This window comes from Mytilus galloprovincialis, chromosome 5 (assembly GCF_965363235.1).
Source record: "Mytilus galloprovincialis chromosome 5, xbMytGall1.hap1.1, whole genome shotgun sequence".
Taxonomy (NCBI): domain Eukaryota; kingdom Metazoa; phylum Mollusca; class Bivalvia; order Mytilida; family Mytilidae; genus Mytilus; species Mytilus galloprovincialis.
Window position 1 is genome coordinate 102313965 of NC_134842.1, and position 13237 is coordinate 102327201.

Sequence of the window (13237 nt, forward strand, 5' to 3'; positions counted from 1 at the left end):
TTCAGAAGCAATGGAATGGTGCTTTTATAATTGCTCGGAGAGGGGCACTCCCTATATGCAAGGTAATAAAAGGACGTGCCGCTTGAATATTATCTCCTTTTTGAGGTTAAAAATATGTGAATAGTTATAGATTTCTAAAATCTATATTATATGAGAAGGGTGAGGTCACAGAACATTTTATAGACATTTAATATTGCAAAGGAAACTACATATGAAAGTCGCTTTTACAAAATTAACAGTTCATCATTTATAATATCTAGCGAGACCTTCAACTTGTTTTGAAAGTTACAGTGTTTGTATCAAATTAAATAACATTTGATAATTGCGGGCAAAAGTTCATTGAAAAATATAAAATGGAAGACAAAGAGAATTATATTTATAAAATGACCATAATTTATAATTCATAATTGAAATATAATGAACAAATGTCATGGCGTGAGTGGTCAGGAAAATAACAATTATATTTAGCTGCCTAGATTCAATATATTGACGTTTCTACACACCAAAATTTCATTTTCAAGCAGGTCTTAAATTCGGCAAGTCAACATTGTTGTCTCATCAGTAGTCTATAACAAGAGGTAAGTAATGTTTTGTTAACATCAAATTAATATATAAAAAAAGATTTGGTATATATATGATTGCCAATAAGGCAACTCTCCACAAGATACCAACACGACATAGAAATTAACAACTATCATGGGTCACCGTCGTACGACCTTCAACAATGAGCAAAGCCCATACCGCAAAGTCAGCTTTAAAAGGCTCCGAAATGACAATGTAAAACAATTCAAACGAGAAAAACAACGGCCTTATTCATATAAAAAAATGAACGAAAAGAATTTAAAAAAAAAATCTGTAACACGTAAAGAAATATGCATCTTGACAGTAGGTCAATGATATGAGACACTAACCGAACGAAGTGATTCTCGAATTGAAAGAGTGAAATGTATTTGACTTTTGATAATTTAAGAAACTTAAACAAAAAAAATGTGATTTTTTTTAAAAATTAGGAATGTAATCTTTGTAGAAACATATAATTGTATATGTTCTATATCTCATTTTATATGTAAAAGATATAAATTAAAAAAATCATTTTACAATAGCCGAAACGGGTGTTCCACCTCTCTTTTATAAATTAGTATTATTAAAAAATGTCTTATAGAAATACAGTAAATTACATTCACAAAAGACATAAGGACAAATAATTAATTTTAAAGAGGAAAACTATTCATGCTGTCTTCATTTGCGGAAGATACCATACATACGTACGGGTGGACACGTGTGAAAAACCTTAAACGCGTGTAGCCACAGTTTGAAGCTAAAAGTACATTTGAAAGTGTAGCCACTTGATGTTAAGTGAACAAAAATCAATTAATCAAGTATTTAATTGGCAAAAATAAACCACATTCATACGACATCTCCTCGTCTTCTTCTTCTTCAAAGTAAGGAACCGGATTTAATAATTGAGTAATTTAGGTCCCGCATCCACCTTATGATTGAACCCACTTTTGTTCCATGTTCTAATTTTTCAAAATCATTGTTTCAGAACAGAGATGGTTGTTGTTCTTTACATCCTTTCAATTGCCTTTTTGGCATTAGGAACTGTATCAGCAGATTTACAATGTAGAAGTGAATGTGCGACAGATTTCTTCAAGTGCATTGAAGCGTATAGCTGTATAGAACGAAAAGACGATAACCAGTGTCGGAAGTATTGTGATGAAAGGTCAAAGAAATGTGAGAAAACATGTGACATTAATGATATAATACAAGAAAACTGATAACAAACTTTTGTGTAGGTCTGGTGTTCAGTGACAGTTTCCTACATGTAGCAATGATGCATTTGAATTAAAAGATTTTCATTAAATTTAATGTTTTGTTTTCTTCAAATTTTGGCTCATTATATGTTTGTGGGTTTAGTGTATACAAGAAAACTGATAACAAACTTTTGTGTAGGTCTGGTGTTCAGTGACAGTTTCCTACATGTAGCAATGATGCATTTGAATTAAAAGATTTTCATTAAATTTAATGTTTTGTTTTCTTCAAATTTTGGTTCATTATATGTTTGTGGGTTTAGTGTGACGTCCATTTTTGCTGAACTATAAAAAAGAAGATGTGGTATGATTGCCAATGAGACAACTATCCACAAAAGACCAAAATGACACAGACATTAACAACTATAGGTCACCGTACGGCCTTCAACAATGAGCAAAGCCCATACCGCATAGTCAGCTATAAAAGGCCCCGATAAGACAATGTAAAACAATTCAAACGAGAAAACTAGTATATTTTAGTTTAGAGACCAACTTAAGCCCACCTCCGGGGTTTTTGTTGTGACGAAGACCCATTAGTGGCGTTGGACTGTTCTTCGGTTGGGTTGTTGAATTTTTGACACATTACTCGTTTCCATTCTAAATTTTATTTTAATATGATGATACAAATGAAGCTTCGAATCGTGAGATTCGTTTCACCATAGATGTAAAGACCCAGAAGACACTGGAGGCAAAATGACGAATGGAAATGATAAATGAGTTTTCGTTGTTTTTAATTTACAAACATTGTACGCTTAACATTCGTATCCCATAATGACCAATTTAACGTCAAAATAAACCAAAAAACGTTAGAGAATGGTTTGAAAAAGGGAAAATAGATTAATGAAGTCAAATTAAACCTTTGTAAACGGGTAATTTCCGTGTTTGAATGCTAGGTTCGTTCTAAACATGTCGCAAAGTTTACTTTGATGATATTATTTTTGCCACAATGGAAATTTATCCAACTTAAAAAAAAAACTAATTCAACAAATAATTTCATTAACCTTACATATACATGTACATATGTACAATGATCGATTTCCCGTTATTGCTGTCTTGTCATGCTGAAGATTCTAATAACAGGAATATACATTTGAATAAAGAACACAAGACAAAACATTCAGTTTATATATAAGAATAAGAAGATGTGCTAAGATTTCTATTGACACAACCCAAAAGGAAATAGCGTAGACGTAAGCTACTTAGATAACTCACATTACAGCTTCCAAAAATGAGCTAAACACATATGCATTGGTAACTATTCCGACACTGACAAGATAAATTAGAGACTTAAAGACATGTTAGAAAGTTGTATAGAACTATTTATGTCAAAGTTTGTTTCAAGTTCAAATATTCAATGGAAATTAACCCATTTTCATTGTTTTTTGTTGGAAATCAAAATGGGTACTATTTGTGACGTCATGCATAAAACGAAGGAATATAAATTTTTTAACAAAAACAACCTTATTTCTTATCTGGTGTACGGCGGCTTTGTGAAAAATTGTGCACATCCTGCTACGAGCATGAAATTTGGCATAGACCTTCCTCAACTATAATTCTTTGATTTCAGATAGGGAGGCATTTGAAAAAATGTCTCACTCCCGGTAGAATTCAAAATGGCGGACATCATACTTAAATCAGCCCAATATCGAAGGCTAGTATGTGAATAGGTGTTATTATCATGCTACTATCATAATATTTAGTACAAACATTTGTTTTTTACCACTTTTGGATATATTATATAGATTAGATATCTTTAAATACCCTACTTCCGGACATTGTACTAAAATAAGCTTAGGGGGGGGGGGGGGGGGGGTGGTAATTGAAGTGTGTTTTAGCGTATTGCTACTATCATTACATTGTGCAAGAACCTTTCTTTAGTGCTTCTTATGGATACAATGTATAAGACGTATATCTTAAAAATCCTTACTTCCGATAATATCAAAAATGGCGGACATAGAAATATCTATTTATTATTTAAATATTCCACTTTTTTCAACATGTTAAGAAAATGTTGTTTTTTTTGTGCTGATCATTAAACTTTTGGCTTTAAATTATCCCCAAAACCACTTATTCTGTTCTGTTGTAATTGTTTAAATACAAAGTTGAAACTTCCGGTAAAAAATATGGCGAAAATTTCAAAGGTTAGTCCTAAATCCATATCTTCGATGTAGAGTTTTGGATAGATTATTTAAAACAAAATAAAATCACTAAATTACTAAAACATTTTTAAAATTACTACAATTTGGCCAAAAATACATGTTTATTCACAGTCATCACCACATGCACACAAAACAGTGCACTGGGAATCCGATTTCCCCCATAAACAACGACCGCGGCATTCTTTTTTACATCCACAATGTACGAACTTCTAACAAAATGATGAGGCCTAAGAAAGAGTTTTTTTTAAATGGGATCCTCTTTGTCCCTTCGCAATCCATTAGCGCCTGGACTGGATAGCATAACAGCCAATTCCAAGCTCGTCCCAAAAACACCCGCCTGAGTTTATTGCACGTTTTACATGCTGGAAAAGACTAGACCAAGTTGAGGGAACAGCCTCAATTAGCCTTTCCCTTTGTGCAAATAGTTATGTTCTTGCTTCGTTAACCATGTTAGCCCAATCGGATAAGTTTTGCGATCTTACAGTAAAACCCCGGTGATTTAGGCTGATCAATCATCATTCTTTATGTTAAAGTCACATCTTTAAATGCCATCAATGTCTCCCACACAGTCTTTTTTTCCTTTTCAAGCAAACAGAGAACCGTATCACAACCGGAAAAGGCATGGATCACAATAAGTGTGTGTGATCACTCATTGCCTAGTGCATTTGAAAGGCCATTGATAGATATTAATCCAAAGTTTTTTGCCATCCCAAACACAATCCATAGTTCGTCTACCCCTATGTCACGGAATAGCGAAACAGTAATGACACCATAAGCGAATCATGACTCGTTTAAGTTTCGTGTTTCACTGCATAAGACACATACACAATGATTCTAGTGTCTGCCCTGCCTCTTAATGTGAACTTAGAGCTAAGCTTGAAATACATCAAGTGGTGGATAAGATAGAATATCCTGAGCATTCGTTGCTACAACTACCATACGCATCCAAGACTTCATCCACTGGTGTTACAGTTTCAAGGTATTATATTAAGGTAAGGACATTATACCCAATCAGCATACTCGTTAGGCAGCAAATACATGTGTATTCACAAACGGAGAGCTAATTTTCCACATTTACAAAGACTGTGGTATTGTTTCTTACATCCATAATGTACAACCTCAAGATAAGTTGAAGAGGCCTCACAAGGAGTTGTCCAAAAAAGTTCCCATAGATCATACTTGTTCCTTCGCCATTCATAAGCGTCTGGACTAGTTACTAGCATAGGAACCAATGCCAAGATTGTAACTCATTCACACCTGCAATGGTATATTGCACGCTTTACATGCTGAAAAAGACTAGGCCGAGTCGTGGGAATACCCTCAATAAGTCTTTCCTCTTTCAAAAAACATGTTTTCTTGATTTGTTAACCCCATCTGACAAGTTTTTTCAATCTCCTTTTCCAGCAAACATGTAAACTCTCAATGCCTAGTGCATTTGAAAGGTCGTGGATAGATATATATCTAAAGCTTTTCCCACTTCCAAATGCAAATCAAAGTTCGTCTGCCCCTATATCAAATAATAGCTAAACAACAATGACATCAGTATCGACTGTTCGAGTTATGACTCAGTTAAGTTTGTGATTCACTGCATCAGACACATGTATCTTGATTCTAGTGTCAGTTTCTTCATGTAAACATGGTGCTAAACTTGAAACACCATCAAGTGGTGGATAACACTGAACATCCTGAGCATTTGTTGTTACAACTACCTTTTTCTCAAGTCACAGAAAACTTTTACCAATTTTGAAGAATTTGTTTTGACCCTGGATTCGTCTGTGTATTCGCTTTCCCCTAAATGTAGCTCTTGCTTCTTGTAGCAGCCTTCACTCAATCAGTATTGTCTATGTACGCATCCGAGACTATATCTACTGTTGTTACAGTTTCAAGGTGTTTCCTAACGTGTTTCACTGCTGATTGAGTATTATGTCCTTACTTTAGTAAAATACCTTGAAACTGTATCAAGAGTGAATGAAGTCTTGAATGAGTATTGTAATTGTAGCAACAGATGCTCAGGATGTTTAGTGTTATCCACCACTTGATGTATTTCAAGTTTAGCACTAAGTTCAAATGCACTAGGCAATGAGTGATCACACACACTTATTATTATCCATGCCTTTACCGGTTGTGATACGGTTCTCGGTTTGCTTGAAAAGGAAAATATGACTGTGTGGGAGACATTGATGGCATTTGAAGATGTGATTTTAACATAAAGAATGATGATTGGTCAGCCAAAATCAACGGGTTTTACTGTAAGATCGCACAAACTTATCAGATTGGGCTAACATGGTTAACGAAGCAAGAAAATAACTATTTGCACAAAGGGAAAGGCTAATTGAGGCTGTTCCCTCAACTTTGTCTAGTCTTTTCCAACATGTTAAACATGAAATAAACTCGGGTGTTTTGTGGGACGAGCTTGTAATTGGCTCTTATGCTACCCATTTCACCAGGCGCTAATGGATTGCGAAGGGACAAAGAGGATCCCTTTTAAAAACACTTTCTGAGGCCTTATCATTTTGTTAGAAGTTTGTACATTGTGGATGTAAGAAAGAATGCTGCGGTCGTTGTTTATAAGAAAAATCGGGTCCCCCGTGCACTGCCTTGTGTGCATGTGGTGGTGACCGTAAATAAAGATGTATTTTTTGGCCAAATACTAGTAGTAGTAATTTTAAAAATGTTTTAGTAATTTAGTGATTTTATTTTGTTTTAATAAATCTATCCAAAACTCTACATCGAAGAAATGGAATGAGGACTTACCTGCCAAATTTTTTAACCGGAAGTGTCAACTTTGTATTTAAACATTTACAACAGAATAGAATAAGTGGTTTTGTGGATAACTTAAAGCAAAAGTTTATTGACCAGCACAAAAGAACAACATTTTCTTTAAATGTTGAAAAAAGTTGAATATTTAAATAATAAATTGATATTTCCATGATCGCCATTTTTGGATATTACCGGAAGTAAGGGTTTTAAGGATATACGTCTTATACATTGTATACATGAGAAGCACTAAAGAAAGGTTCCTGCACAATGTAATGAGAGTAGCAATACGTTAAAACACGCTTCAATTACCCTCCCTACAAAAATAAGCTTATTTTAGTACAATGCCCGCCATGTTGGATTTTACCGGAAGTAGGGTTTTTAATGACATCTAATCTATATAATATAGCCACAAGTAGTAAAATACATATGTTTGTACTAAATATTTTGATAGTAGCATGATAATAAGATCTATTCACATACTAGCCTTCGATATTGGGCTGATTTAAGTATGATGTCCACGATTTTGAATTTTACCGGAAGTGAGACATTTTTTTTAAATGCCTCCCTCTTTGAAATCAAAGAGTAATGGTTGAGGAAGGTCAAATTTCATGCTTGTAGCAGGATGTGCACAATTCGTCTGAAATATGCTTGTAGCCGCCGGACTATTACCGATAATTCATTGGTCAATAAATCCAAATTTGAAATTTAGGCTAAAACATGGGGGCCATTTTAGAGCCTTTTCGAACTGACTCCTTGTAATGTAGTTCCTGAGAAAAATGTCACGATTTTTTTTTAACTTAGTCATGTGTAAAATGATGTAAGTGTTCAGTCTACAGGAACTTGTTGAGTGATGAATCTGAAAAAATCTTTATGCTCTTCTGTCATAATCTCATATTTTTTATTATTCAAAGGGAACTTTCACAAAGTTTCAGTGTAGCACAAATATCTTTATTATATTCTTCCTTAGAAACAAATATTTCGTTTGCACGTTTGGCTGTAGAAACATGTTTCAAACTGGATAGCACATTCTTATTAGATCACCTGGCTCAAAAGGGCCAAGTGAGCTTTTCTTATCACTTGGCTTCCGTTATCCGTCGTCATCCATTAGCGTTATTGAACATCTTATTCTCTGAAACTACTGGGTCAAATAATACTAAACTTGGCATAATTCATCCTTAGGTTAACTAGTTCTAAAAATGTATCATAAATTATCCTTAGGTTAGCTAGTTTAAAAAATGTATCTGCTGAACCCGCCCATCAACAAGAATGGCCGCCATGGCTAAAATAGAAAATAGGTGTAAAATACCGTTTTTGGCTTATATCTCTGAAACTGAACAATTTAGAGAAAATCTGATGTTTATAAGGTCAAGGTCTATTTGCGCTGAAATTGTGATATGGATTAGACAACTCGTTGTTTGGTTGGTACCTCTGAATTGGTAATTTTAAGGAAATTGTACAGTTTTTTTATTATCATAAAATGGACAAGCTTGGTTTAATTTTGCCCAGTATTTTCAGACGAGAAGAATGTTTATATTAATTACAAAAATTCAAGAAAACATTGTGGAAAACAGATTTTAAAGGGCAATAACACTGTATTGGGGTAAATTGACAATTTTGGTCATGTTGACTTATTTGTAGATTTGATTTTACTGAATAATTTTGCTGTTTACAGTTACGTCGTAACTACAATCCCCTTCCCTTTCATGAATGTGACCTACCGAATTAGACTATTTACCGGATTTGTAATCACATAAGCAAGTCGACGGGTGCCACATGTGGAGCAGGATCTGCTTACCCTTCCGGAGCACCTGAGATCACCCCTAGTTTTTGGTGGGGTTCGTGTTGTTTATTCTTTAGTTTTCTATGTTGTGTCATGTGTAATATAGTTTTTCTGTTTGTCTTTTTCATTTTTAGCCATGGCGTTGTCAGTTTGTTTTAGATTTATTAGTTTGACTGTCTCTTTGGTATCTTTCGTCCCTCTTTTATCTGTATAACTGAAGTATTCAATATACAAATTAGTTATCAAAAGTACCATGCTTTTAATTTGATACGTCAGAAGCGTTTTTTGTCTACACAAGACTAAAACCAGTGACGTTCAGATCAAAATAGTTAGAAAGCCAAACAAGTATAAATATGAAAAGCATTGATGACCCCAAATTCTAAAATCCCAAAACGTTTCGGCTAAGGTAATATTGTTTTGAAGGATATTGCACCTCTGAATGTATTCAATATCAACTTCAGATTATTTTGCCAGTCCTCATTTACATTTGCAAAAAATCGCCCAACTCAACCAATTTTAAGATAAAAGTTTAGAGATTGTAAATGAACCATTTTCAATCCTCCCTTCTTGTGATTTTTTTCAGTTCTTAAAGATAAAGAATAATCTGTGGATTTCGTACAGCATATATTGACATAAATTAGGTATAGATGTAAAATGAAGAAAATGAATTAGTTTTGGAAGTACAATAACTGTAACCTTCTCAGGTAGAGCTAGCTTCCTATGCTGCCAACGTTTCAACAGTCTGTTAATATCAATCATGTGTTCTCTGAATTTCAAACTGCGCATACAATTTAGATATTAGGAGAAATTTAACCTTAAGACCTTAAAGATTATTCTGGACCAGATTAGAATTTTTTAGGATTTAAAATCAGGTTAGAATAATTATTTTCTTCCAATCAAAACAAATTTTGTTTTAGTTGTATTTATTTCAAATCCTGAGACCTATGATATTTCTCAAAACAAGAAAGGGTTTCGTTAAGAAATGTATCATCTGCATACTGTGTAATGAGTAGCCCATTACCATTTATATTCACCCCTTTTAATATTTGATTCCCTTTTAACTGTATGGCAAGTAAATCCACCCCAGTAATAAACAAAAAGGGAGACAATGTGTCCCCTTGGCCACAGCCACTTTCACGGTTGAAAAATTGGGAAACACTACCAAACATTACTAAGCATTGTTAAAACATCAATAATAATATAGTGGGAATTACCATTTGAAAATATTGTTAGAAATAACGTAAGAATATTGATTATTACTTCCTCCTTAAAAAATCAAATAATTTAGAGTATTACATAAATCTACGAATCATCATAGTTGTCTTTTCCAATGTCATCGGAAAGGAATCTTGATGATGGTACCAGTGAATCCCTTCGTAATTATAGAATGGTTTTGTTAAATACCATCGATAAAGATTTGCATTCGTAAAACAATCTTGTTTAACAAACCACCATGTGCCTCCTTCCTTAATTGCACAGTTTGTTACATATGAACAATCATTGTCATCAGACATATAGAAGGATGAAGATGGATCATTATTGTTGATCTTTAAACCATTACCTGTATAAGATAGAATATGTGCTGAGGTAACAAAGGAATATTATAAAACAGTCCTATGTTAAAATGTATGTATTTAAGATTAAACAAAGATTTCAACTTTTCAATTAATTCAGTTTAAATTTGCCCTTGTTTGATGAAAGGATACAATTGGCATCTTCAATTTTTCGTGAGTTTCCTTACCAAAACGCAAAGCCGAAGAATTTGAAAGTGTATAAACACAACATTTCGTTTGTATTATTTTTACATGATTGTTTAATTCTAGTAATTTGAACTTTATTACGATGTTCAATCATTTAAACTTGCAGAGAACAAATAGAGTTACCAATTCTTGTAAAAAAATTCGCATGAACGTCTTTCAACAAACTTTTGCCATGTTTTGTAGTATTTTTTTTATCTCGCAAAGTAGTATATAACTACTGTCAACAGGATGTTTTTTTTCTTCTTATTGTTGAAAGCCAAACCATGACCTTTGGTTACTTACTTTCCTATCCTTAAATGTCTTGTGGATAGTTGTCTCAGTGACATAAATTCGCCTTATTTTGTATAGTTATTTGATGTACTTCACTAAGTATGGAATACGTATTAGGAAAGTTAAGTGGTGATGTTTGGAATTGATGACAAGGCAGAGTGGTGTCTTTCGTCGAACATATATATTTGGTTTCGAATATTAATCTTAGTATACATGGTATATTCAATGATCTACGAATCATAATTGTTGTCTTTTTAACCCCCTACCTGATTGTATACATGTAAGTACGTTCCCTATATAGTTGGAGGACATTGTTGTTAAAAAGTTCATTCAGTTTAGATTTACCCTTCTTTTATGACCTGAACTCGTCATGTTATCGGTTGCAAAACCTACATGTAGTTTGTTTGAAGTAATGTATTTTCCAAAACTGAATAAAAAGAAACCACTAAACAACATCATGAATAAATTACATCGTTTTATGTACATTCCAAAGCATTTAATTGCATGCTTTAATCTATTTGTTTAATTTTCTTACAATGCAAAAGTCTCAAAGACTGCAATAAGTGTCTGATTTAAGTTGGTATCCTTCGCCCCTCTTTTATAAATGCTTTATAAATAAAACAAGCGTTAAAATTGAGGAACTGTAAAGCAGGACAGTTATTTTGAAGTTGAAATGCCTGCTATTGAACTCTATTTGTATGTGTTCCATAATTAAATTCCATAAGTTAACTATATCAACTTTAATATTCACTCTAATATTTAGTGACACAAACGTAGGAAAGCTGTTTTAGATAATTATATGAATGAAAAGGAAAAAATAAATAAATATGCGTAGAGACTAGATAATTCCTACATTTCATTAAATACACTAATACAAACGCCTTGAAAGTAGGATAAAATTACACCTGTCATCAAAGCATTTCAAATAAACTCATAGATACCAGGATTTTAAGCCCCAGTCCCACTAGACCACGATCGCACTATGCTCACTGCGATCTAAAATAAATTCAGATCGTGGTGAGGTCGCGGAATGAGCGGCATGAAAATGTAACGTCAACATCGTGTTCCATATCGATTTATCGGAAACAATGCAGTCATGCCACCAAAATCTGCTGGAACACGTGGACGTGGTGGTAGGGGTTGATGTAGAGGCAGAGAGAGTTCTGATATTAACGAATTCTGATCAAACAGAGATTTCGGACCGACCAATACAACCTTAATTACAACCTGTTGCTGGTACATAAAGCTCAATTTAAATGGAACTCGGTTTTATATAGAGGTGACCTCGAATAAACATGTTTGCTTTTTGTACTGGTCACCGAACCTGGGATGGGGTGTGTCATTTCTGCATAAAGGTATATATAGATGTGTCGCTGGAATAGGCTTCCTTATTAACTTCGCAAATATATTACTGTCACTGTCACTTGGCAGAAAATTTCTACTTAATATTTAACCGGTTAAAATTTGAACTAAATACATGAAATATAAGACGATGCTGGAATATTCATACTAATATTGTTTAAGGCCGCACATCTTGGACTAAATGTATAATGGAAGACGCGGGTTGACACTTATTATTCCTTAATGTTATAATCTCAATACGAAAATTTCTGAAAAAAAAGTAATTATCTAATGATTTTTTATCAATTTTTAATACAAGATGCAAATTGACGAACAATCTTTATTAATTTGGCTCCTGAGTAATGCAGATAAAAAATGTTTCACTGGCATGTTCGAAAACCTGCTAGATTTATAACAGGAGACTACAAATCAAGAGAACTTGGTTGCGACTCAAACATGCTCACCAAACATATAGATAATATAAAAAAAGAAAATGTGGTATGCTTGCCAATGATACAACTCTCCACAAGAGACCTTAATGACAAAAAAAAAACAACTTTAGTTCACTGTACGGCTTTTTACTATGAGCAAAGCCCATACCGCATAGTCAGCTATAAAAACGCCCAGAAATGTGAATGTAAAACTATCAAACGTGAAAACTAACGGCATAATTTATGTAGACGTTCAAGCCAGAAACTAATATTTATGTACGTGGTGGTCGAGGTGCTGGTTTCTCAGTGCTATAGAACCAGACAATTTAAAAAAAAGCTCGTCCAAAAAACCCCACTTAATTGCTGCCTAGGGTTTTAAAACAAATAGGTCAAGAAATGTTGTATAAAACATGCAAATCAAGGACTGCGCTAACGTTTTTTAAATATCAGCGAGCAAAATACCACAGTATTCTAACTCATTTTTTTCGGAAAAACAGTATTCTTCGAAGGAACTGTAGGGTCCACCGAGCGTTGACAGTCAGTCGTTTAGAAACTGTTCTAGTGCACCGTCAATACATCGGAGGCGCTCTCTCTATTGTTTTATTAAAGCCAGTATTGGTATCCACATCGTATTCCTACAGAATATTTATTTGTATGGAGAGTTGTCTCATTGGCACTCACACCACATCTTCCTATATCTATCTAGATACAGATCTAAAATAATCATGTTACTAGATCGAAATGTACTAGGAGGTATCACTAATTTTATTTCTCAATGAAAATATTGCCACATGATTTTGGGTTTGGCCGGGGAGCTATGTCTTTGGTCATTTTCAGAGTAAAATGGTTGCCTGGGATCCTGGTTGTCTGCTTGACAGAAGAACCAGGCAGAAGACAACATGGTTTGGCAATTGGATATTAAGTG